Below are 24,459 nucleotides of genomic sequence, written 5' to 3'. Positions count from 1 at the left end.
AATATCTTCTACCATTTCAATTTCTATAAAACTGTTCTACCAAATGCATAAAGAGTGCTACCAGAAGTCTCTGGGGCTACTAGAAATACAACATTTACTATAGGAAGATTCGCAGCGACAAGTTTAAAAATCCCATATTCCTTTAAAAACCGTTAATGCATTATCCTTGTTCCTGAAGATATACAGACTAAGTAGCAGAGTCGAGCCACAGCGTCGTAGATCACGCGACTTGGTGAACGCAGGCTATTTTTCAAAATAACCAAGTCATAAATTTCAGGCTACGACCACGCTTAAGTTAACAATTACAACAAAGAAAATCAAAAAATTACGAATATCATGCACGCCCCTACTGCTTGCGAACCATAGAAACGCCATGGCAGAACCGTTTGAACATTGTCTGTCGTACCGTTGCTATAGACCCTTTTTACGTAAAAAAGAGATGTCAATCCTTAGTATCGGGACATATGGGAGGGGGGGGTTTGACCCCTCGCCGTCTCTGCTCTATTTATGATCTTTCCATCGACTCGACTCACTCGAGCGAGATGGAAGGCAAAGTTTTACCCCCGTGTCTTCCCATGTCGAAGTGGTCTATTAACATAAGTCAGTTTAACCAAGAGTAAAAATCATAACGTCCATGTTGAATGTGCTGCCATTGTTGAAATTTGCACTAAAATTAACAAAAGGTTTCACTATGGAGCGTTCAGGGCATAAACGGGGATATGTTAGCAACCTATTAACGACACAATGTCATACACGTACTCTCTTAAAAGTGATAATAAATGTAGTTATAAAATGTTTTCGGGGAATGGAATTGTGCTCGAAAACCCGAGATAAGTAAATTTTTCAAATTATTGAGAGGGAAAAAATTTACTACCAGTAAAGTAAGTTTATTCAATGGAATAGGGTGATGGAACATACTTTCTTAAGCATGTAAGTTTTAATTAAAAAAAAAGTTTCAATATCTGCGCATTCAGTCAAGTGATTAACCTTGTTCTTATCGATACTTTGTAGGTCTTGGTTAAATCCAAGACGCGTTTTGATTAATTTATTTCCCGCGGAGATAATATGGTTAAACACATCATTCATTACTAGTTATGCCAAGAAGGTCACATTTAACTCCGACACCCCCTCCCTTCCTCTATTTTCCCAATATATTGCATTTTATAATCACCAGTGGTTCCAGTGTATGGGTCATCTGAGCCGTCGCAACACACTATATTATATTACCATATAGATCGAAACCTTTTCACATTAGTAAACGGTACATGACACTCCGGACTTGCCCGCCAACCTTATTAACCTAACACTATAAAACATTCGTGTACATGAATGGTTATGGTTATGGCTTGACACTCGCTAGCGCCCGAACGACCGATCACTCAGTGTAATCGGTGTACAGTACATTTGTAAGTGAGTTTGGAAATTACATACAGAGAAACTAAAACACAGGTGTGATCCCGCCATTGGGGTGTTTTCTCTCTTTCATTTTCTCGCTCGCTTAGAAGCACCGCTATAGGCAGTGCTAGTTGACTAGCCTCCTGCCCGTAGTGAACTCTGGCACCGTCTGGCGATGACCCTTGGTGCGAGGGAGAATACACCCCAATGGTGGCCTCGCCCCTGTGTTTTCCGAAATGATCTTTACGCTTGCTAAAATGATTACGCGTAATACGTAACCGGTGTAAAGTAGGGGGTGACGTTTCAAATGAAGACTGAGTTATGACCAAGAAATTCTAAAGTATGGAAATGGAAGTTCCAGTGCAACTTTACCTTCATAGAGGCGACAATAGAAATGTAGCATTTCGATATACGAAATTTAATGTATAAATTCGCGCAACACCCTGGTTTGGTATCAATTAAATATTTACATTTTCCATTCGAGTTATGCCAAAGTTCGCTTGCTCTTTTTAGACATCCAGTAGAACATTTCAAATATTCAATACTGATGCCTCAACACGTACTCCCTTCAAAATAATTAATTTCATGATAAAATGTTTTCGGAAAATGTAATTGTTCTTGAAAAAGCGTAGATATGTAATTTTTTCAATTAATTTAGAGGGACTAGATCGATTAACAGTAAAATCAGTTGATTGAATTAAATATTGATTAAGGATTGAGTGGATAAAAATAACTAGAAAAAAATTTCAATATCTGAAACTTCAGTCAATTGATAAACCTCAAACATATCGTTTGTTTTTTCGGCCTTGGTCCAAACCAAGACGGTTTTTTATAATTAATTTAGAGGGACTAGGTCGATTAACAGTAAAATCAGTTGATTGAATTAAATATTGATTAAGGATTGAGTGTATAAAAATAACTAGAAAAAATTTCAATATCTGATACTTCAGTCAATTGATAAACCTCACACTATCGTTTGTTTTTTCAGCCTTGGTCCAAACCAAGACGTTTTTATATAATCATTCATGGTCCGTTGGTCTAGGGGTATGATACTCTCTTTGGGTGCGAGTGGTCCCGGGTTCAAATCCCGGACGGACCCGAGTATATGCAGAAGTAATTAAGTGACTATTTAAATGCTACTAACTACAGGGTAGGTCTATGAGTTGAGCATGTTTTGTTACACACATGGTCCGTTGGTCTAGGGGTATGATAATCGCTTTGGGTGCGAGTGGTCTCGGGTTCAAATCCCGGACGGAACCGAGTTTTTGCAGAAGTAATTTAGTGACTATTTAAATGAACTAACAACAAGGTAGGCCTATGAGTTGAGCATATTTAGCTACAGGCATGGTCCGTTGGTCTAGGGGTATGATACTCGCTTAGGGTGTGAGGGGTCCCGAGATAAAATCCCGGACGGACCCAAGTTTTTGCCGAAGTAATTTAGTGACTATTTAAAAGCAACTAACTACAGGGTAGGCCTATGAGTTGAGCATGTTTATTTACACACATGGTCCGTTGGTCTAGGGGTATGCTACTCGCTTTGGGTGCGAGTGGTCCCGGGTTCAAATCCCGGACGGACCCGAGTTTTTGCAAAAGTAAATTAGTGACTATTTTAATGCAACTAACTACAGGGTAGGCCTATGAGTTGAGCATGTTTAGTTACACACATGGTCCGTTGGTCTAGGGATATGATACTCGCTTTGGGTGCGAGTGGTCCCGGGTTCAAATCCCGGACGGACCCGAGTATATGCAGAAGTAATTAAGTGACTATATAAATGCTACTAACTACAGGGTAGGTCTATGAGTTAAATCGACATTACGGCTTTGAACTAGGAGGAATAGCTCAGTGGTAGAGCATTCGACTGCAGATCGAGAGGTCCTTGGTTCAAACCCGTGTTCTCCCTGTAACAGCACGGATCATTCCGTTTAGTTTAGTTAAATCGACATTACGGCTAAGAACAAGGGGGAATAGGTCAGTGGTAGAGCATTCGACTGCAGATCAAGAGGTACTTGGTTCAAACCCGTGTTCTCCCTGTAACAGGACGGATCATTCCGTTTATTTTAGTTAAATCGACATTACGGTTATGAACAAGGGGGAATAGCTCAGTGGTAGAGAATTCGACTGCAGATCAAGCGGTCCTTGGTTCAAACCCGAGTTCCCCCTGTAACAGCACGGATCATTTCGTTAATTTTAGGTAAATCGACATTACGGTTATGAACAAGGGGGGATAGCTCAGTGGTGGAGCATTCGACTGAAGATCGAGAGATCCTTGGTTCAAACCCGAGTTCCCCCTGTAACAGCACGGATCATTCCGTTTATTTAGTTAAATCGACATTACGGTTATGAACAAGGGGGAATAGCTCGCATTCGACTGCAGATCAAGAGGTCCTTGGTTCAAACCCGTGTTCTCCCTGTAACAGCACGGATCATTTCGTTTATTTTAGTTAAATCGATATTACGGTTATGATAAAGGGGGAATAGCTCGCATTCGACTGCAGATCAAGAGGTCCTTGGTTCAAACCCGAGTTCCCCCTGTAACAGCACGGATCATTCCTTTTATTTTAGTTAAATCGACATTAGGGCGAGGTACAAAGGGGAATAGCTCAGTGGTAGAGCGTTCGACACAGATCGAGAGGTCCTTGGTTCAAACCCGAGTTCCCGCTGTAACAGCACGGATCATTCCTGTTATTTTAGTTAAATCGACATTAGGGCGAGGTACAAAGGGGAATAGCTCAGTGGTAGAGCATTCGACTGCAGATCGTGAGGTCCTTGGTTCAAACCCGAGTTCTCCCTGTAACAGCACGGATCATTGCCTTCATTTTAGCTAAATCGACATTACGACTATGAACAAAGGGAAATAAATCAGTGGTAGAGCATTCGACTGCAGATCGAGAGGTCCTTGGTTCAAACCCGAGTTCCCACTGTAACAGCACGGATCATTCCGTTTATTTTAGTTAATGCGACATTACGGTTATGAACAAGGGGGAATAGCTCGCATTCGACTGCAGATCAAGAGGTCCTTGGTTCAAACCCGTGTTCTCCCTGTAACAGCACGGATCATTTCGTTTATTTCAGTTAAATCGACATTACGGTTATGAACAAGGGGGAATAGCTCGCATTCGACTGCAGATCAAGAGGTCCTTGGTTCAAACCCGAGTTCCCCCTGTAACAGCACGGATCATTCCGTTTATTTTAGTTAAATCGACATTACGGTTACGAACGCGGGGGAATAGCTCAGTGGTAGAGCATTCGACTGCAGATCGAGAGGTACTTGGTTCAAACCCGAGTTCCCCCTGTAACAGCACGGATCATTCCGTTTATTTTAATTAAATCGACATTACGGCTAAGAACAAGGGGGAATAGCTCAGCGGTAGAGCATTCGAGTGCAGATCGAGAGGAACTTGGTTCAAACCCGAGTTCCCCCTGTAACAGCACGGATCATTCCGTTTATTTTAGTTAAATCGACATAACGGTTTTGAACAAGGGGGAGTAGCTCAGTGGTAGAGCATTCGACTTCAGATCAAGAGGTCATTGGTTCAAACTCGAGTTCCCCATGTAACAGCACGGATCATTTCGTTTATTTTAGTTAAATCGACATTACGGTTATGAACAAGGGGGAATAGCTCAGTGGTGGAGCATTCGACTTCAGATCAAGAGGTCATTGGTTCAAACTCGAGTTCCCCATGTAACAGCACGGATCATTTCGTTTATTTTAGTTAAATCGACATTACGGTTATGAACAAGGGGGGATAGCTCAGTGGTGGAGCATTCGACTGAAGATCGAGAGATCCTTGGTTCAAACCCGAGTTCCCGCTGTAACAGCACGGATCATTCCTTTTATTTTAGTTAAATCGACATTAGGGCGAGGTACAAAGGGGAATAGCTCAGTGGTAGAGCATTCGACTGCAGATCGAGAGGTCCTTGGTTCAAACCCGAGTTCTCCCTGTAACAGCACGGATCATTGCCTTCATTTTAGCTAAATCGACATTACGACTATGAACAAAGGGAAATAAATCAGTGGTAGAGCATTCGACTGCAGATCGAGAGGTCCTTGGTTCAAACCCGAGTTCCCACTGTAACAGCACGGATCATTCCGTTTATTTTAGTTAATGCGACATTACGGTTATGAACAAGGGGGAATAGCTCGCATTCGACTGCAGATCAAGAGGTCCTTGGTTCAAACCCGTGTTCTCCCTGTAACAGGACGGATCATTTCGTTTATTTCAGTTAAATCGACATTACGGTTATGAACAAGGGGGAATAGCTCGCATTCGACTGCAGATCAAGAGGTCCTTGGTTCAAACCCGAGTTCCCCCTGTAACAGCACGGATCATTCCGTTTATTTTAGTTAAATCGACATTACGGTTACGAACGCGGGGCAATAGCTCAGTGGTAGAGCATTCGACTGCAGATCGAGAGGTACTTGGTTCAAACCCGAGTTCCCCCTGTAACAGCACGGATCATTCCGTTTATTTTAATTAAATCGACATTACGGCTAAGAACAAGGGGGAATAGCTCAGCGGTAGAGCATTCGACTGCAGATCGAGAGGAACTTGGTTCAAACCCGAGTTCCCCCTGTAACAGCACGGATCATTCCGTTTATTTTAGTTAAATCGACATAACGGTTTTGAACAAGGGGGAGTAGCTCAGTGGTAGAGCATTCGACTTCAGATCAAGAGGTCATTGGTTCAAACTCGAGTTCCCCATGTAACAGCACGGATCATTTCGTTTATTTTAGTTAAATCGACATTACGGTTATGAACAAGGGGGAATAGCTCAGTGGTGGAGCATTCGACTTCAGATCAAGAGGTCATTGGTTCAAACTCGAGTTCCCCATGTAACAGCACGGATCATTTCGTTTATTTTAGTTAAATCGACATTACGGTTATGAACAAGGGGGGATAGCTCAGTGGTGGAGCATTCGACTGAAGATCGAGAGATCCTTGGTTCAAACCCGAGTTCCCGCTGTAACAGCACGGATCATTCCTTTTATTTTAGTTAAATCGACATTAGGGCGAGGTACAAAGGGGAATAGCTCAGTGGTAGAGCATTCGACTGCAGATCGAGAGGTCCTTGGTTCAAACCCGAGTTCTCCCTGTAACAGCACGGATCATTGCCTTCATTTTAGCTAAATCGACATTACGACTATGAACAAAGGGAAATAAATCAGTGGTAGAGCATTCGACTGCAGATCGAGAGGTCCTTGGTTCAAACCCGAGTTCCCACTGTAACAGCACGGATCATTCCGTTTATTTTAGTTAATGCGACATTACGGTTATGAACAAGGGGGAATAGCTCACATTCGACTGCAGATCAAGAGGTCCTTGGTTCAAACCCGTGTTCTCCCTGTAACAGGACGGATCATTTCGTTTATTTCAGTTAAATCGACATTACGGTTATGAACAAGGGGGAATAGCTCGCATTCGACTGCAGATCAAGAGGTCCTTGGTTCAAACCCGAGTTCCCCCTGTAACAGCACGGATCATTCCGTTTATTTTAATTAAATCGACATTACGGTTACGAACGCGGGGGAATAGCTCAGTGGTAGAGCATTCGACTGCAGATCGAGAGGTACTTGGTTCAAACCCGAGTTCCCCCTGTAACAGCACGGATCATTCCGTTTATTTTAATTAAATCGACATTACGGCTAAGAACAAGGGGGAATAGCTCAGCGGTAGAGCATTCGACTGCAGATCGAGAGGAACTTGGTTCAAACCCGAGTTCCCCCTGTAACAGCACGGATCATTCCGTTTATTTTAGTTAAATCGACATAACGGTTTTGAACAAGGGGGAGTAGCTCAGTGGTAGAGCATTCGACTTCAGATCAAGAGGTCATTGGTTCAAACTCGAGTTCCCCATGTAACAGCACGGATCATTTCGTTTATTTTAGTTAAATCGACATTACGGTTATGAACAAGGGGGAATAGCTCAGTGGTGGAGCATTCGACTTCAGATCAAGAGGTCATTGGTTCAAACTCGAGTTCCCCATGTAACAGCACGGATCATTTCGTTTATTTTAGTTAAATCGACATTACGGTTATGAACAAGGGGGGATAGCTCAGTGGTGGAGCATTTGACTGAAGATCGAGAGATCCTTGGTTCAAACCCGAGTTCCCGCTGTAACAGCACGGATCATTCCTTTTATTTTATTTAAATCGACATTAGGGCGAGGTACAAAGGGGAATAGCTCAGTGGTAGAGCATTCGACTGCAGATCGAGAGGTCCTTGGTTCAAACCCGAGTTCTCCCTGTAACAGCACGGATCATTGCCTTCATTTTAGCTAAATCGACATTACGACTATGAACAAAGGGAAATAAATCAGTGGTAGAGCATTCGACTTCAGATCGAGAGGTTCTTGGTTCAAACCCGAGTTCCCACTGTAACAGCACGGATCATTCCGTTTATTTTAGTTAATGCGACATTACGGTTATGAACAAGGGGGAATAGCTCGCATTCGACTGCAGATCAAGAGGTCCTTGGTTCAAACCCGTGTTCTCCCTGTAACAGCAAGGATCATTTCGTTTATTTCAGTTAAATCGACATTACGGTTATGAACAAGGGGGAATAGCTCGCATTCGACTGCAGATCAAGAGGTCCTTGGTTCAAACCCGAGTTCCCCCTGTAACAGCACGGATCATTCCGTTTATTTTAGTTAAATCGACATTACGGTTACGAACGCGGGGGAATAGCTCAGTGGTAGAGCATTCGACTGCAGATCGAGAGGTACTTGGTTCAAACCCGAGTTCCCCCTGTAACAGCACGGATCATTCCGTTTATTTTAATTAAATCGACATTACGGCTAAGAACAAGGGGGAATAGCTCAGCGGTAGAGCATTCGACTGCAGATCGAGAGGAACTTGGTTCAAACCCGAGTTCCCCCTGTAACAGCACGGATCATTCCGTTTATTTTAGTTAAATCGACATAACGGTTTTGAACAAGGGGGAGTAGCTCAGTGGTAGAGAATTCGACTTCAGATCAAGAGGTCATTGGTTCAAACTCGAGTTCCCCATGTAACAGCACGGATCATTTCGTTTATTTTAGTTAAATCGACATTACGGTTATGAACAAGGGGGAATAGCTCAGTGGTGGAGCATTCGACTTCAGATCAAGAGGTCATTGGTTCAAACTCGAGTTCCCCATGTAACAGCACGGATCATTTCGTTTATTTTAGTTAAATCGACATTACGGTTATGAACAAGGGGGGATAGCTCAGTGGTGGAGCATTCGACTGAAGATCGAGAGATCCTTGGTTCAAACCCGAGTTCCCGCTGTAACAGCACGGATCATTCCTTTTATTTTAGTTAAATCGACATTAGGGCGAGGTACAAAGGGGAATAGCTCAGTGATAGAGCATTCGACTGCAGATCGAGAGGTCCTTGGTTCAAACCCGAGTTCTCCCTGTAACAGCACGGATCATTGCCTTTATTTTAGTAAAATAGACATTACGGCCTTGAACTAGGGGGAATAGCCCAGTGGTAGAGCATTCGACTGCAGATCGAGAGGTCCTTGGTTCAAACCCGAGTTCTCCCTGTAACAGCACGGATCATTGCCTTCATTTTAGCTAAATCAACATTACGACTATGAACAAAGGGAAATAAATCAGTGGTAGAGCATTCGACTGCAGATCGAGAGGTCCTTGGTTCAAACCCGAGTTCCCACTGTAACAGCACGGATCATTCCGTTTATTTTAGTTAATGCGACATTACGGTTATGAACAAGGGGGAATAGCTCGCATTCGACTGCAGATCAAGAGGTCTTTGGTTCAAACCCGAGTTCCCCCTGTAACAGCATGGATCATTTCGTTTAGTTTAGTTAAATCGACATTACGGCTAAGAACAAGGGGGAATAGCTCAGTGGTAGAGCATTCGACTGCAGATCGAGAGGTACTTGGTTCAAACCCATGTTCTCCCTGTAACAGCACGGATCATTCCGTTTATTTAGTTAAATCGACATTACGGTTATGAACAAGGGGGAATAGCTCGCATTCGACTGCAGATCAAGAGGTCCTTGGTTCAAACCCGTGTTCTCCCTGTAACAGCACGGATCATTTCGTTTATTTTAGTTAAATCGACATTACGGTTATGAACAAGGGGGAATAGCTCGCATTCGACTGGAGATCAAGAGGTCTTTGGTTCAAACCCGAGTTCCCCCTGTAACAGCACGGATCATTTCGTTTATTTCAGTTAAATCGACATTACGGTTATGAACAAGGGGGAATAGCTCGCATTCGACTGCAGATCAAGAGGTCCTTGGTTCAAACCCGTGTTCTCCCTGTAACAGCACGGATCATTTCGTTTATTTTAGTTAAATCGACATTACGGTTATGAACAAGGGGGAATAGCTCGCATTCGACTGCAGATCAAGAGGTCTTTGGTTCAAACCCGAGTTCCCCCTGTAACAGCATGGATCATTTCGTTTAGTTTAGTTAAATCGACATTACGGCTAAGAACAAGGGGGAATAGCTCAGTGGTAGAGCATTCGACTGCAGATCGAGAGGTACTTGGTTCAAACCCATGTTCTCCCTGTAACAGCACGGATCATTCCGTTTATTTAGTTAAATCGACATTACGGTTATGAACAAGGGGGAATAGCTCGCATTCGACTGCAGATCAAGAGGTCCTTGGTTCAAACCCGTGTTCTCCCTGTAACAGCACGGATCATTTCGTTTATTTTAGTTAAATCGATATTACGGTTATGATAAAGGGGGAATAGCTCGCATTCGACTGCAGATCAAGAGGTCCTTGGTTCAAACCCGAGTTCCCCCTGTAACAGCACGGATCATTCCGTTTATTTTAGTTAAATCGACATTACGGTTACGAACGCGGGGGAATAGCTCAGTGGTAGAGCATTCGACTGCAGATCGAGAGGTACTTGGTTCAAACCCGAGTTCCCCCTGTAACAGCACGGATCATTCCGTTTATTTTAATTAAATCGACATTACGGCTAAGAACAAGGGGGAATAGCTCAGCGGTAGAGCATTCGACTGCAGATCGAGAGGAACTTGGTTCAAACCCGAGTTCCCCCTGTAACAGCACGGATCATTCCGTTTATTTTAGTTAAATCGACATTACGGTTATGAACAAGGGGGAATAGCTCGCATTCGACTGCAGATCAAGAGGTCTTTGGTTCAAACCCGAGTTCCCCCTGTAACAGCATGGATCATTTCGTTTAGTTTAGTTAAATCGACATTACGGCTAAGAACAAGGGGGAATAGCTCAGTGGTAGAGCATTCGACTGCAGATCGAGAGGTACTTGGTTCAAACCCATGTTCTCCCTGTAACAGCACGGATCATTCCGTTTATTTAGTTAAATCGACATTACGGTTATGAACAAGGGGGAATAGCTCGCATTCGACTGCAGATCAAGAGGTCCTTGGTTCAAACCCGTGTTCTCCCTGTAACAGCAAGGATCATTTCGTTTATTTCAGTTAAATCGACATTACGGTTATGAACAAGGGGGAATAGCTCGCATTCGACTGCAGATCAAGAGGTCCTTGGTTCAAACCCGAGTTCCCCCTGTAACAGCACGGATCATTCCGTTTATTTTAGTTAAATCGACATTACGGTTACGAACGCGGGGGAATAGCTCAGTGGTAGAGCATTCGACTGCAGATCGAGAGGTACTTGGTTCAAACCCGAGTTCCCCCTGTAACAGCACGGATCATTCCGTTTATTTTAATTAAATCGACATTACGGCTAAGAACAAGGGGGAATAGCTCAGCGGTAGAGCATTCGACTGCAGATCGAGAGGAACTTGGTTCAAACCCGAGTTCCCCCTGTAACAGCACGGATCATTCCGTTTATTTTAGTTAAATCGACATAACGGTTTTGAACAAGGGGGAGTAGCTCAGTGGTAGAGAATTCGACTTCAGATCAAGAGGTCATTGGTTCAAACTCGAGTTCCCCATGTAACAGCACGGATCATTTCGTTTATTTTAGTTAAATCGACATTACGGTTATGAACAAGGGGGAATAGCTCAGTGGTGGAGCATTCGACTTCAGATCAAGAGGTCATTGGTTCAAACTCGAGTTCCCCATGTAACAGCACGGATCATTTCGTTTATTTTAGTTAAATCGACATTACGGTTATGAACAAGGGGGGATAGCTCAGTGGTGGAGCATTCGACTGAAGATCGAGAGATCCTTGGTTCAAACCCGAGTTCCCGCTGTAACAGCACGGATCATTCCTTTTATTTTAGTTAAATCGACATTAGGGCGAGGTACAAAGGGGAATAGCTCAGTGATAGAGCATTCGACTGCAGATCGAGAGGTCCTTGGTTCAAACCCGAGTTCTCCCTGTAACAGCACGGATCATTGCCTTTATTTTAGTAAAATAGACATTACGGCCTTGAACTAGGGGGAATAGCCCAGTGGTAGAGCATTCGACTGCAGATCGAGAGGTCCTTGGTTCAAACCCGAGTTCTCCCTGTAACAGCACGGATCATTGCCTTCATTTTAGCTAAATCAACATTACGACTATGAACAAAGGGAAATAAATCAGTGGTAGAGCATTCGACTGCAGATCGAGAGGTCCTTGGTTCAAACCCGAGTTCCCACTGTAACAGCACGGATCATTCCGTTTATTTTAGTTAATGCGACATTACGGTTATGAACAAGGGGGAATAGCTCGCATTCGACTGCAGATCAAGAGGTCTTTGGTTCAAACCCGAGTTCCCCCTGTAACAGCATGGATCATTTCGTTTAGTTTAGTTAAATCGACATTACGGCTAAGAACAAGGGGGAATAGCTCAGTGGTAGAGCATTCGACTGCAGATCGAGAGGTACTTGGTTCAAACCCATGTTCTCCCTGTAACAGCACGGATCATTCCGTTTATTTAGTTAAATCGACATTACGGTTATGAACAAGGGGGAATAGCTCGCATTCGACTGCAGATCAAGAGGTCCTTGGTTCAAACCCGTGTTCTCCCTGTAACAGCACGGATCATTTCGTTTATTTTAGTTAAATCGACATTACGGTTATGAACAAGGGGGAATAGCTCGCATTCGACTGGAGATCAAGAGGTCTTTGGTTCAAACCCGAGTTCCCCCTGTAACAGCACGGATCATTTCGTTTATTTCAGTTAAATCGACATTACGGTTATGAACAAGGGGGAATAGCTCGCATTCGACTGCAGATCAAGAGGTCCTTGGTTCAAACCCGTGTTCTCCCTGTAACAGCACGGATCATTTCGTTTATTTTAGTTAAATCGACATTACGGTTATGAACAAGGGGGAATAGCTCGCATTCGACTGCAGATCAAGAGGTCTTTGGTTCAAACCCGAGTTCCCCCTGTAACAGCATGGATCATTTCGTTTAGTTTAGTTAAATCGACATTACGGCTAAGAACAAGGGGGAATAGCTCAGTGGTAGAGCATTCGACTGCAGATCGAGAGGAACTTGGTTCAAACCCGAGTTCCCCCTGTAACAGCACGGATCATTCCGTTTATTTTAGTTAAATCGACATAACGGTTTTGAACAAGGGGGAGTAGCTCAGTGGTAGAGAATTCGACTTCAGATCAAGAGGTCATTGGTTCAAACTCGAGTTCCCCATGTAACAGCACGGATCATTTCGTTTATTTTAGTTAAATCGACATTACGGTTATGAACAAGGGGGAATAGCTCAGTGGTGGAGCATTCGACTTCAGATCAAGAGGTCATTGGTTCAAACTCGAGTTCCCCATGTAACAGCACGGATCATTTCGTTTATTTTAGTTAAATCGACATTACGGTTATGAACAAGGGGGGATAGCTCAGTGGTGGAGCATTCGACTGAAGATCGAGAGATCCTTGGTTCAAACCCGAGTTCCCGCTGTAACAGCACGGATCATTCCTTTTATTTTAGTTAAATCGACATTAGGGCGAGGTACAAAGGGGAATAGCTCAGTGATAGAGCATTCGACTGCAGATCGAGAGGTCCTTGGTTCAAACCCGAGTTCTCCCTGTAACAGCACGGATCATTGCCTTTATTTTAGTAAAATAGACATTACGGCCTTGAACTAGGGGGAATAGCCCAGTGGTAGAGCATTCGACTGCAGATCGAGAGGTCCTTGGTTCAAACCCGAGTTCTCCCTGTAACAGCACGGATCATTGCCTTCATTTTAGCTAAATCAACATTACGACTATGAACAAAGGGAAATAAATCAGTGGTAGAGCATTCGACTGCAGATCGAGAGGTCCTTGGTTCAAACCCGAGTTCCCACTGTAACAGCACGGATCATTCCGTTTATTTTAGTTAATGCGACATTACGGTTATGAACAAGGGGGAATAGCTCGCATTCGACTGCAGATCAAGAGGTCTTTGGTTCAAACCCGAGTTCCCCCTGTAACAGCATGGATCATTTCGTTTAGTTTAGTTAAATCGACATTACGGCTAAGAACAAGGGGGAATAGCTCAGTGGTAGAGCATTCGACTGCAGATCGAGAGGTACTTGGTTCAAACCCATGTTCTCCCTGTAACAGCACGGATCATTCCGTTTATTTAGTTAAATCGACATTACGGTTATGAACAAGGGGGAATAGCTCGCATTCGACTGCAGATCAAGAGGTCCTTGGTTCAAACCCGTGTTCTCCCTGTAACAGCACGGATCATTTCGTTTATTTTAGTTAAATCGACATTACGGTTATGAACAAGGGGGAATAGCTCGCATTCGACTGGAGATCAAGAGGTCTTTGGTTCAAACCCGAGTTCCCCCTGTAACAGCACGGATCATTTCGTTTATTTCAGTTAAATCGACATTACGGTTATGAACAAGGGGGAATAGCTCGCATTCGACTGCAGATCAAGAGGTCCTTGGTTCAAACCCGTGTTCTCCCTGTAACAGCACGGATCATTTCGTTTATTTTAGTTAAATCGACATTACGGTTATGAACAAGGGGGAATAGCTCGCATTCGACTGCAGATCAAGAGGTCTTTGGTTCAAACCCGAGTTCCCCCTGTAACAGCATGGATCATTTCGTTTAGTTTAGTTAAATCGACATTACGGCTAAGAACAAGGGGGAATAGCTCAGTGGTAGAGCATTCGACTGCAGATCGAGAGGTACTTGGTTCAAACCCATGTTCTCCCTGTAACAGCACGGATCATTCCGTTTATTTAGTTAAATCGACATTACGGTTATGAACAAGGGGGAATAGCTCGCATTCGACTGCAGATCAAGAGGTCCTTGGTTCAAACCCGTGTTCTCCCTGTAACAGCACGGATCATTTCGTTTATTTTAGTTAAATCGATATTACGGTTATGATAAAGGGGGAATAGCTCGCATTCGACTGCAGATCAAGAGGTCCTTGGTTCAAACCCGAGTTCCCCCTGTAACAGCACGGATCATTCCGTTTATTTTAGTTAAATCGACATTACGGTTACGAACGCGGGGGAATAGCTCAGTGGTAGAGCATTCGACTGCAGATCGAGAGGTACTTGGTTCAAACCCGAGTTCCCCCTGTAACAGCACGGATCATTCCGTTTATTTTAATTAAATCGACATTACGGCTAAGAACAAGGGGGAATAGCTCAGCGGTAGAGCATTCGACTGCAGATCGAGAGGAACTTGGTTCAAACCCGAGTTCCCCCTGTAACAGCACGGATCATTCCGTTTATTTTAGTTAAATCGACATTACGGTTATGAACAAGGGGGAATAGCTCGCATTCGACTGCAGATCAAGAGGTCTTTGGTTCAAACCCGAGTTCCCCCTGTAACAGCATGGATCATTTCGTTTAGTTTAGTTAAATCGACATTACGGCTAAGAACAAGGGGGAATAGCTCAGTGGTAGAGCATTCGACTGCAGATCGAGAGGTACTTGGTTCAAACCCATGTTCTCCCTGTAACAGCACGGATCATTCCGTTTATTTAGTTAAATCGACATTACGGTTATGAACAAGGGGGAATAGCTCGCATTCGACTGCAGATCAAGAGGTCCTTGGTTCAAACCCGTGTTCTCCCTGTAACAGCAAGGATCATTTCGTTTATTTCAGTTAAATCGACATTACGGTTATGAATAAGGGGGAATAGCTCGCATTCGACTGCAGATCAAGAGGTCCTTGGTTCAAACCCGAGTTCCCCCTGTAACAGCACGGATCATTCCGTTTATTTTAGTTAAATCGACATTACGGTTACGAACGCGGGGGAATAGCTCAGTGGTAGAGCATTCGACTGCAGATCGAGAGGTACTTGGTTCAAACCCGAGTTCCCCCTGTAACAGCACGGATCATTCCGTTTATTTTAATTAAATCGACATTACGGCTAAGAACAAGGGGGAATAGCTCAGCGGTAGAGCATTCGACTGCAGATCGAGAGGAACTTGGTTCAAACCCGAGTTCCCCCTGTAACAGCACGGATCATTCCGTTTATTTTAGTTAAATCGACATAACGGTTTTGAACAAGGGGGAGTAGCTCAGTGGTAGAGAATTCGACTTCAGATCAAGAGGTCATTGGTTCAAACTCGAGTTCCCCATGTAACAGCACGGATCATTTCGTTTATTTTAGTTAAATCGACATTACGGTTATGAACAAGGGGGAATAGCTCAGTGGTGGAGCATTCGACTTCAGATCAAGAGGTCATTGGTTCAAACTCGAGTTCCCCATGTAACAGCACGGATCATTTCGTTTATTTTAGTTAAATCGACATTACGGTTATGAACAAGGGGGGATAGCTCAGTGGTGGAGCATTCGACTGAAGATCGAGAGATCCTTGGTTCAAACCCGAGTTCCCGCTGTAACAGCACGGATCATTCCTTTTATTTTAGTTAAATCGACATTAGGGCGAGGTACAAAGGGGAATAGCTCAGTGATAGAGCATTCGACTGCAGATCGAGAGGTCCTTGGTTCAAACCCGAGTTCTCCCTGTAACAGCACGGATCATTGCCTTTATTTTAGTAAAATAGACATTACGGCCTTGAACTAGGGGGAATAGCCCAGTGGTAGAGCATTCGACTGCAGATCGAGAGGTCCTTGGTTCAAACCCGAGTTCTCCCTGTAACAGCACGGATCATTGCCTTCATTTTAGCTAAATCAACATTACGACTATGAACAAAGGGAAATAAATCAGTGGTAGAGCATTCGACTGCAGATCGAGAGGTCCTTGGTTCAAACCCGAGTTCCCACTGTAACAGCACGGATCATTCCGTTTATTTTAGTTAATGCGACATTACGGTTATGAACAAGGGGGAATAGCTCGCATTCGACTGCAGATCAAGAGGTCTTTGGTTCAAACCCGAGTTCCCCCTGTAACAGCATGGATCATTTCGTTTAGTTTAGTTAAATCGACATTACGGCTAAGAACAAGGGGGAATAGCTCAGTGGTAGAGCATTCGACTGCAGATCGAGAGGTACTTGGTTCAAACCCATGTTCTCCCTGTAACAGCACGGATCATTCCGTTTATTTAGTTAAATCGACATTACGGTTATGAACAAGGGGGAATAGCTCGCATTCGACTGCAGATCAAGAGGTCCTTGGTTCAAACCCGTGTTCTCCCTGTAACAGCACGGATCATTTCGTTTATTTTAGTTAAATCGACATTACGGTTATGAACAAGGGGGAATAGCTCGCATTCGACTGGAGATCAAGAGGTCTTTGGTTCAAACCCGAGTTCCCCCTGTAACAGCACGGATCATTTCGTTTATTTCAGTTAAATCGACATTACGGTTATGAACAAGGGGGAATAGCTCGCATTCGACTGCAGATCAAGAGGTCCTTGGTTCAAACCCGTGTTCTCCCTGTAACAGCACGGATCATTTCGTTTATTTTAGTTAAATCGACATTACGGTTATGAACAAGGGGGAATAGCTCGCATTCGACTGCAGATCAAGAGGTCTTTGGTTCAAACCCGAGTTCCCCCTGTAACAGCATGGATCATTTCGTTTAGTTTAGTTAAATCGACATTACGGCTAAGAACAAGGGGGAATAGCTCAGTGGTAGAGCATTCGACTGCAGATCGAGAGGTACTTGGTTCAAACCCATGTTCTCCCTGTAACAGCACGGATCATTCCGTTTATTTAGTTAAATCGACATTACGGTTATGAACAAGGGGGAATAGCTCGCATTCGACTGCAGATCAAGAGGTCCTTGGTTCAAACCCGTGTTCTCCCTTTAACAGCACGGATCATTTCGTTTATTTTAGTTAAATCGACATTACGGTTATGAACAAGGGGGAATAGCTCGCATTCGACTGCAGATCAAGAGGTCTTTGGTTCAAACCCGAGTTCCCCCTGTAACAGCACGGATCATTTCGTTTATTTCAGTTAAATCGACATTACGGTTATGAACAAGGGGGAATAGCTCGCATTCGACTGCAGATCAAGAGGTCCTTGGTTCAAACCCGAGTTCCCCCTGTAACAGCACGGATCATTCCGTTTATTTTAGTTAAATCGACATTACGGTTACGAACGCGGGGGAATAGCTTAGTGGTAGAGCATTCGACTGCAGATCGAGAGGTACTTAGTTCAAACCCGAGTTCCCCCTGTAACAGCACGGATCATTCCGTTTATTTTAGTTAAATCGACATTACGGCTAAGTACAAGGGGGAATAGCTCAGCGGTAGAGCATTCGACTGCAGATCGAGAGGAACTTGGTTCAAACCCGAGTTCCCCCTGTAACAGCACGGATCATTCCGTTTATTTTAGTTAAATCGACATAACGGTTTTGAACAAGGGGGAGTAGCTCAGTGGTAGAGCATTCGACTTCAGATCAAGAGGTCATTGGTTCAAACTCGAGTTCCCCATGTAACAGCACGGTTCATTTCTTTTATTTTAGTTAAATCGACATTACGGTTATGAACAAGGGGGAATAGCTCGCATTAGACTGCAGATCAAGAGGTCCTTGGTTCAAACCCGAGTTCCCCCTGTAACAGCACGGATCATTTCGTTTATTTTAATTAAATCGACATTACGGTTACGAACGCGGGGGAATAGCTCAGTGGTAGAGCATTCGACTGCAGATCGAGAGGTACTTGGTTCAAACCCGAGTTCCCCCTGTAACAGCACGGATCATTCCGTTTATTTTAATTAAATCGACATTACGGCTAAGAACAAGGGGGAATAGCTCAGCGGTAGAGCATTCGACTGCAGATCGAGAGGTCCTTGGTTCAAACCCGAGTTACCCGTGTAACAGCACGGATCATTCCTTTTATTTTAGTTACATCGACATTAGGGCGAGGAACAAAGGGGAATAGCTCAGTGGTAGAGCATTCGACTGCATATCGAGAGGTCCTTGGTTCAAACCCGAGTTCTCGCTGTAACGGCACGGATCATTGCCTTTATTTTAGTTAAATCGACATTACGGCCTTGAACTAGGGGGAATAGCTCAGTGGTAGAGCATTCGACTGCAGATTGAGAGGTCCTTGGTTCAAACCCGAGTTCTCCCTGTAACAGCACGGATCATTGCCTTCATTTTAGTTAAATCGACATTACGGCTTTGAACTAGGAGGAATAGCTCAGTGGTAGAGCATTCGACTGCAGATCAAGAGGTACTTGGTTCAAACCCGTGTTCTCCCTGTAACAGGACGGATCATTCCGTTTATTTTAGTTAAATCGACATTACGGTTATGAACAAGGGGGAATAGCTCAGTGGTAGAGAATTCGACTGCAGAGCGAGAGGTACTTGGTTCAAAACCGAGTTCCCCCTGTAACAGCACGGATCATTCCTTTTATTTTAGTTACATCGACATTAGGGCGAGGAACAAAGGGGAATAGCTCAGTGGTAGAGCATTCGACTGCAGATCGAGAGGTCCTTGGTTCAAACCCGTGTTCTCCCTGTAACAGCACGGATCATTCCGTTTAGTTTAGTTAAATCGACATTACGGCTAAGAACAAGGGGGAATAGCTCAGTGGTAGAGCATTCGACTGCTGATCAAGAGGTACTTGGTTCAAACCCGTGTTCTCCCTGTAACAGGACGGACCATTCCGTTTATTTTAATTAAATCGACATTACGGTTATGAACAAGGGGGAATAGCTCAGTGGTAGAGAATTCGACTGCAGAGAGAGAGGTACTTGGTTCAAAACCGAGTTCCCCCTGTAACAGCACGGATCATTTCGTTTATTATATAAAAAAGGACTTGGTTTGCCCAAGCCTAAAAAACAAAACGATAAGAGTTTTTTCCAGTTGACTGAAGCGCGGATATTTTATTTTTCTATATAATTTTAAAGACAATCTGTATTTTACTACTCTTTAATTCAATCTCCTGATTTTACTGGTAATGGATTTATTTCCTATAAATTAATTGAAATAAAATATCTTATCTCAGATTTTTCAACAACAATTCCATTTTCGTAAAAATTTTATCATGAAAAATCTGAGATAAGTAATATATTATTTCAATTAATTTATAGGAAATAAATCCATTACCAGTAAAATCAGGAGATTGAATTAAAGAGTAGTAAAATACAGATTGTCTTTAAAATTATATAGAAAAATAAAATATCCGCGCTTCAGTCAACTGGAAAAAACTCTTATCGTTTTGTTTTTTAGGCTTGGGCAAACCAAGTCCTTTTTTATATAATATCTGTTCCTTCAGTCTTTATTTGTATTAATCTATTATAAAATAATATTTGCCTGAAATGCGAAATTTTTCACTTCTAGGACGAGGTTAAAAATGGTTCTACACTTCTACTAATTCTTATATGATACGGCTCACAATTCGTTTTAGAACCCGAGCTTTATAGTCAACTTCAAAACAAACCTGCCACTATTTTAAACTATCAAAGCCGTATCTTTTACAGTCCACTTTACGATTGCAATTATCCATGACATTGCGTGCACTGCCCTTGTACGTTTACAGTGATTGGCACCGTGGACAGTTATTTTAATTAAAATACCTAGGCCACAGGTCAAGTTTTAAAAATATCCTTATTTCCAACACTGATCCATCTATCCTTCCAGCTTTTACAATCACCCATTGCATAGACTCACTCAATAGTCTGCCTAAGCATGGAGCTTACGCTTCCTGGATATTTCACTCACCTTAAAACGCGCACAACATTTATTCCTCGTCTGAAATAGTACCAGCCTGGCACGCGCGTTTGTGACGTAGAATTTGAGGCAAATTCAGAGGGGGGTTGAAGTTTTTCACGTGATCGAGTTCTAATTATGAATAGCGCGCGTGCACGCGCGCCAAAAGAAAAAAGTTTGCCTCAATTTCTACGTCATCAGCCCCCCAGTCCCCACCCGCGCGAATTTTTGTGACATAAATGTGTTTAAAATCAAAATGCCTTACTGAAGACTACAGGGAAATATCCATGAAGCGTAAGCTTCTATTATAAATCCATGGCCTAAGTAAGGCAACTTAAGCCTTGGTCGAAACTAACATCTAAAATATAAATTAAAAAGGTATCTTAAGTATAGAATTTCAACCGAGACACATAAGTAAACGAAAATTAGACCCGCCAGAGAAGTTTTTAATAAATATAGTGTTATATTTATTGAAAAATATCAAGTTAAAGTTTCAAGGCGGTGAAATGGCAAATTAGCGTCGTCTACTGTAGAGTAACGAACAATTAGCGTCGTCTGCTGTAGAATAACCTTTTGAGGTACTTACATTTTTAATTAAATTAACATACTTAGACTTAATTAAATTTGATGAAACTTGAAAAAGGCACACCTTGAATAGTTACTTGTTAATTTAAAAGTATTCCGAAAGCTAACTTCCATGTAGTTTTTAAATGATTCGATGTACAGGAGCACCAAAAACCCCATGTTATTCCTATGGGAAAATCGGCGAAAATCTGTGAATTTTCATTTAACATTACGGGAGGGTGTGGGATCTTATCTAGAAGGGCCTACCGGCCCTCTAGAATTTTAGTTAAATCGACATTACGGTTATGAACAAGGTGGAATAGCTCGCATTAGACTGCAGATCAAGAGGTCCTTGGTTCAAACCCGAGTTCCCCCTGTAACAGCACGGATCATTTCGTTTATTTTAGGTAAATCGACATTACGGTTATGAACAAGGGGGGATAGCTCAGTGGTGGAGCATTCGACTGAAGATCGAGAGATCCTTGGTTCAAACCCGAGTTCCCGCTGTAACAGCACGGATCATTTCGTTTACTTTAGTTAAATCGAAATTACGGTTATGAACAAGGGGGAATAGCTCAGCGGTAGAGCATTCGACTGCAGATCGAGAGGTCCTTGGTTCAAACCCGAGTTCCCCCTGTAACAGCACGGATCATTCCTTTTATTTTAGTTACATCGACATTAGGGCGAGGAACAAAGGGGAATAGCTCAGTGGTAGAGCATTCGACTGCAGATCGAGAGGTCCTTGGTTCAAACCCGAGTTCTCGCTGTAACGGCATGGATCATTGCCTTTATTTTAGTTAAATCGACATTACGGCCTTGAACTAGGGGGAATAGCTCAGTGGTAGAGCATTCGACTGCAGATCGAGAGGTCCTTGGTTCAAACCCGAGTTCTCTTGTAACAGCACGGATCATTGCCTTCATTTTAGTTAAATCGACATTACGGCTTTGAGCTAGGAGGAATAGCTCAGTGGTAGAGCATTCGACTGCAGATCAAGAGGTACTTGGTTCAAACCCGTGTTCTCCCTGTAACAGGACGGATCATTCCGTTTATTTTAGTTAAATCGACATTACGGTTATGAACAAGGGGGAATAGCTCAGTGGTAGAGAATTCGACTGCAGAGCGAGAGGTACTTGGTTCAAAACCGAGTTCCCCCTGTAACAGCACGGATCATTCCTTTTATTTTAGTTACATCGACATTAGGGCGAGGAACAAAGGGGAATAGCTCAGTGGTAGAGCATTCGACTGCAGATCGAGAGGTCCTTGGTTCAAACCCGAGTTCTCCCTGTAGCAGCACGGATCATTGCCTTCATTTTAGTTAAATCGACATTACGGCTTTGAACTAAGAGGAATAGCTCAGTGGTAGAGCATTCGACTGCAGATCGAGAGGTCCTTGGTTCAAACCCGTGTTCTCCCTGTAACAGCACGGATCCTTCCGTTAATTTTAGTTAAATCGACATTACGGCTATGAACAAGGGGGAATAGCTCAGCGGTAGAGCATACGACTGCAGAACGAGAGGTCCTTGGTTCAAACTCGAGTTCCCCCTGTAACAGCACGGATCATTCCGTTAATTTTAGTTAAATCGACATTACGGCTATGAACAAGGGGGAATAGTTCAGCGGTAGAGCATTCGACTGCAGATCGAGAGGTCCTTCGTTCAAACCCGAGTTCTCCCTGTACCAAAACGGATCATTCCGTTTATTTTAGTTAAATCGACAGTACGGCCTTGAAAAAGGGGGAATAGCTCAGCGGTAGAGCATTCGACTGCAGATCGAGAGGTCCTTGGTTCAAACCCGAGTTCTCCCTGTAACAGCTCGGATCATTCCGTTTATTTTAGTTAAATCGACATTACGGCCTTGAACAATGGGGAATAGCTCAGTGGTAGAGCATTCGACTGCAGATCGAGAGGTCCTTGGTTCAAACCCCAGTTCTCGCTGTAACAGCACAAATCATTGCCTTCATTTTAGCTAAATCGACATTACGACTATGAACAAAGGGAAATAAATCAGTGGTAGAGCATTCGACTGCAGATCGAGAGGTACTTGGTTCAAACCCATGTTCTCCCTGTAACAGCACGGATCATTCCGTTTATTTAGTTAAATCGGCATTACGGATATGAACAAGGGGGAATAGCTCGCATTCGACTGCAGATCAAGAGGTCCTTGGTTCAAACCCGTGTTCATCCTGTAACAGCACGGATCATTCCGTTAATTTTAGTTAAATCGACATTACGGCTATGAACAAGGGGGAATAGCTCAGCGGTAGAGCATTCGACTGCAGATCGAGAGGTCCTTGGTTCAATCCCGAGTTCCCCCTGTAACAGCACGGATCATTCCTCTTTTTTTAGTTAAATCGACATTAGGGCGAGGTACAAAGGGGAATAGCTCAGTGGTAGAGCATACGACTGCAGATCGAGAGGTCCTTGGTTCAAACCCGAGTTCTCCCTGTAACAGCACGGATCATTGCCTTCATTTTAGTAAAATCGACATTACGGCCTTGAACTAGGGGGAATAGCTCAGTGGTAGAGCATTCGACTGCAGATCGTGAGGTCCTTGTTTCAACCCCGAGTTCTCCCTGTAACAGCACGGATCATTGCCTTCATTTTAGCTAAATCGACATTACGACTATGAACAAAGGGAAATAAATCAGTGGTAGAGCATTCGACTGCAGATCGAGAGGTCCTTGGTTCAAACCCGAGTTCCCACTGTAACAGCACGGATCATTCCGTTTATTTCAATGAGTTCCCACTGTAACAGCACGGATCATTTCGTTTATTTTAGTTAAATCGACATTACGGTTATGAACAAGGGGGAATAGCTCAGCGGTAGAGCATTCGTCTGCAGATCGAGAGGTCCTTGGTTCAAACCCGAGTTCCCCCTGTAGCAGCACGGATCATTCCTTTTATTTTAGTTACATCGACATTAGGGTGAGGAACAAAGGGGAATAGCTCAGTGGTAGAGCATTCGACTGCAGATCGAGAGGTCCTTGGTTCAAACCCGAGTTCTGGCTGTAACGGCACGGATCATTGCCTTTATTTTAGTTAAATCGACATTACGGCCTTGAACTAGGGGGAATAGCTCAGTGGTAGAGCATTCGAACGCAGATCGAGAGGTCCTTGGTTCAAACCCGAGTTCTCCCTGTAACAGCACGGATCATTGCCTTCATTTTAGTTAAATCGACATTACGGCTTTGAACTAGGAGGAATAGCTCAGTGGTAGAGCATTCGACTGCAGATCGAGAGGTCCTTGGTTCAAACCCGTGTTCTCCCTGTAACAGCACGGATAATTTCGTTTATTTTAGTTAAATCGACATTACGGTTATGAACAAGGGGGAATAGCTCGCATTCGACAGCAGATCAAGAGGTCTTTGGTTCAAACCCGAGTTCCCCCTGTAACAGCATGGATCATTTCGTTTAGTTTAGTTAAATCGACATTACGGCTAAGAACAAGGGGGAATAGCTCAGTGGTAGAGCATTCGACTGCAGATCGAGAGGTACTTGGTTCAAACCCATGTTCTCCCTGTAACAGCACGGATCATTCCGTTTATTTAGTTAAATCGACATT

At 43.5% G+C, this 24,459-nt stretch overlaps 14 non-coding genes across 14 annotated transcripts; all 14 read left to right on the top strand.

Moving 5' to 3' along the window:
* The first annotated feature begins 3,061 nt into the window (after positions 1–3,061).
* TRNAP-UGG (transfer RNA proline (anticodon UGG)) lies at positions 3,062–3,133 on the top strand. The gene has a single exon. It is a non-coding gene; the product is annotated as a tRNA-Pro (tRNA).
* A 1,483-nt stretch (positions 3,134–4,616) lies between these two features.
* On the top strand, positions 4,617–4,688 carry TRNAC-GCA (transfer RNA cysteine (anticodon GCA)). The gene has a single exon. It is a non-coding gene; the product is annotated as a tRNA-Cys (tRNA).
* Positions 4,689–6,920: 2,232 nt separating this feature from the next.
* On the top strand, positions 6,921–6,992 carry TRNAC-GCA (transfer RNA cysteine (anticodon GCA)). Its single transcript has one exon. It is a non-coding gene; the product is annotated as a tRNA-Cys (tRNA).
* Positions 6,993–8,072: 1,080 nt separating this feature from the next.
* TRNAC-GCA (transfer RNA cysteine (anticodon GCA)) lies at positions 8,073–8,144 on the top strand. The gene has a single exon. It is a non-coding gene; the product is annotated as a tRNA-Cys (tRNA).
* A 2,073-nt stretch (positions 8,145–10,217) lies between these two features.
* TRNAC-GCA (transfer RNA cysteine (anticodon GCA)) lies at positions 10,218–10,289 on the top strand. Its single transcript has one exon. It is a non-coding gene; the product is annotated as a tRNA-Cys (tRNA).
* Positions 10,290–10,969: 680 nt separating this feature from the next.
* On the top strand, positions 10,970–11,041 carry TRNAC-GCA (transfer RNA cysteine (anticodon GCA)). The gene has a single exon. It is a non-coding gene; the product is annotated as a tRNA-Cys (tRNA).
* Positions 11,042–12,743: 1,702 nt separating this feature from the next.
* Positions 12,744–12,815, top strand: TRNAC-GCA (transfer RNA cysteine (anticodon GCA)). Its single transcript has one exon. It is a non-coding gene; the product is annotated as a tRNA-Cys (tRNA).
* Positions 12,816–14,758: 1,943 nt separating this feature from the next.
* TRNAC-GCA (transfer RNA cysteine (anticodon GCA)) lies at positions 14,759–14,830 on the top strand. The gene has a single exon. It is a non-coding gene; the product is annotated as a tRNA-Cys (tRNA).
* A 680-nt stretch (positions 14,831–15,510) lies between these two features.
* Positions 15,511–15,582, top strand: TRNAC-GCA (transfer RNA cysteine (anticodon GCA)). The gene has a single exon. It is a non-coding gene; the product is annotated as a tRNA-Cys (tRNA).
* A 2,705-nt stretch (positions 15,583–18,287) lies between these two features.
* On the top strand, positions 18,288–18,359 carry TRNAC-GCA (transfer RNA cysteine (anticodon GCA)). Its single transcript has one exon. It is a non-coding gene; the product is annotated as a tRNA-Cys (tRNA).
* An 838-nt stretch (positions 18,360–19,197) lies between these two features.
* TRNAS-GCU (transfer RNA serine (anticodon GCU)) lies at positions 19,198–19,269 on the top strand. The gene has a single exon. It is a non-coding gene; the product is annotated as a tRNA-Ser (tRNA).
* Positions 19,270–21,461: 2,192 nt separating this feature from the next.
* TRNAC-GCA (transfer RNA cysteine (anticodon GCA)) lies at positions 21,462–21,533 on the top strand. The gene has a single exon. It is a non-coding gene; the product is annotated as a tRNA-Cys (tRNA).
* A 1,097-nt stretch (positions 21,534–22,630) lies between these two features.
* On the top strand, positions 22,631–22,702 carry TRNAC-GCA (transfer RNA cysteine (anticodon GCA)). Its single transcript has one exon. It is a non-coding gene; the product is annotated as a tRNA-Cys (tRNA).
* Positions 22,703–23,140: 438 nt separating this feature from the next.
* TRNAC-GCA (transfer RNA cysteine (anticodon GCA)) lies at positions 23,141–23,212 on the top strand. The gene has a single exon. It is a non-coding gene; the product is annotated as a tRNA-Cys (tRNA).
* Positions 23,213–24,459: the final 1,247 nt, after the last annotated feature.

Source organism: Phalangium opilio, unplaced genomic scaffold (genome assembly GCF_054372755.1).
Source record: "Phalangium opilio isolate 3A_F unplaced genomic scaffold, DU_Popi_V2 ptg000021l_1, whole genome shotgun sequence".
Classification (NCBI taxonomy): domain Eukaryota; kingdom Metazoa; phylum Arthropoda; class Arachnida; order Opiliones; family Phalangiidae; genus Phalangium; species Phalangium opilio.
The sequence above is the reverse complement of the archived record's forward strand: the minus strand, read 5'-3'. Positions and strand labels throughout refer to the sequence as shown.